The sequence below is a fragment of the Lactuca saligna genome, chromosome 2, assembly GCF_052625555.1.
Source record: "Lactuca saligna cultivar CGN05327 chromosome 2, ASM5262555v1, whole genome shotgun sequence".
Lineage (NCBI taxonomy): Eukaryota > Viridiplantae > Streptophyta > Magnoliopsida > Asterales > Asteraceae > Lactuca > Lactuca saligna.
In genome coordinates, this window is record NC_136418.1 from 181547651 (window position 1) to 181549372 (window position 1722).

At 28.2% G+C, this 1722-nt stretch overlaps 1 protein-coding gene across 2 annotated transcripts in view; it reads left to right on the forward strand.

Annotated features, from left to right (window-relative positions):
- The first annotated feature begins 1457 nt into the window (after positions 1 to 1457).
- The window catches only part of RR16 (response regulator 16), a 1620-nt gene continuing 1355 nt past the window's right edge, over positions 1458 to 1722 (forward strand). The window contains exon 1 of one of the 2 annotated variants that reach the window (XM_078977098.1): positions 1458 to 1590. The gene's annotated coding sequence lies outside the window, so the exon portion shown is untranslated. The other variant, XM_078977099.1, reaches the window with a different exon arrangement.

The window sequence follows — 1722 nt, forward strand, 5'->3', positions numbered from 1 at the left end:
TCGGAGAAGACGAAGGGGCAGTGGTAGATGGATCGCGTCATTGGAATTTTCATCTGGGTCACAAGCTACCGTCACCGGAGTTTGCTAGGGGTGGGTGGTGTTGCACAAGTAAGGGGCTGCAATGGTGGTGTAGGCGGTGGTTTTCGAGAATCTGTAGAATACAGGGAGAGGGTAGACCAAGTACCGATTTTGGTGTTATTAAGAGAGAGAGAGAGAGAGAGAGAGAGAGAGAAAGAGAGGTGGGTTATAGTGGGTGATAATTTAATTTTCTTTTTCTTTTAAATAATATAATAGGAAATTTAATAAAATAAATTAAAAATGAAATATTTCAGGGCATATTGGTCATTTTATGTTGGGTGTGGACCAAAACCACACAAAAATGACAATAAAGAGACCAAAACCGTAGAAGGTATCCAAAATTGGACCACTGGTACACCGTTAAACTTTTTTGGACCAAAGTTACATAATTTTGCCAACCACAGGGACCATTTTTGCAATTTTGTCTAATTATAAACTCCTAAGTCCTAATCTTGCAAATTTGGTTACCTTTTCTTTTTTTTTTTTTTTTTTTTTTTTGAAATTGAAGTATACCATCAGTTTTTTTGTGGGATATGAGTACGTAATTTTAACTATCATTTTGAAGATAAAAAAAATCCTATAATGCAAAGTAAATCAAAGTTTTTGAATTTTTTAAAATATTATTTTTATCACTTTTTTATAAAAAAAATAAAAAATAAACTATATTTTTTTTGTATATATACGTGAAATATTATAATAAAATTTTAAGTGTATAATAATCTAGTAGAATATATAGCATATTCTAACAATTGTAATAGATTATTATAATATATTCTAACTATTTTAATAGAATATTATGATATTATAACAATTATATTTTAATATTTATAGTTAATATGTAATAGAATATTAGCATATAATCTCAAATTCTTAATTTTTTTTTTACATGATGTAAATTGCTCATGTTTCAGACCGTTTGAACTTTTATATATATATATATATATATATATATATATATATATATATATATATATATATATATATATATATATATATATATATATATATATATATATATATATATTTTGAAATTTGGTATATATCATATGTTCAGATTTAGAGAAAGAAAAAAAGGAAAAAGTTGATGGAATAAAGATTTGGCATTTACCGACAAACTATCAATGACAAGTGTAAGATATAAATTGATTGAATGGTATAAATGGGCATTTAATTAATATGAAGAATGAACATAAATATGTATCCATCATCGCTAAGCCCTAAGAGGATATGAATCTGAATCTATAGTTGTTGGAAATGGATTTACTGGAATATGAAATGACCTAGTCTGTGATTGGAGAAGAAATATTATTTGGAATAAAATTTAAATCAGAAGAAAATCTTTAGGTGCAGTAGGCAATGGATACCGATATGGATGAATATATTTATTCTCATTTGATATTTTAGAGAGAGAAAGCTATAAATTCTAGAGAGAGAGAAGGAATAATAAGAATAGGATTTTTGTGGGGGACTGCATCGAATCCAGAGCAACCAAAAGAAGATCACGAAATATCTGTGAGTGACCCTGCATCTGATTTCCTCCTCTGTAATTCTTCTATTTCTCTCTCTACACGTATATATATTCATCATCTCTGTATGTAAGCATATCGATCGGTGCTCTTGCTAATATCATTCATTTTGAATCTG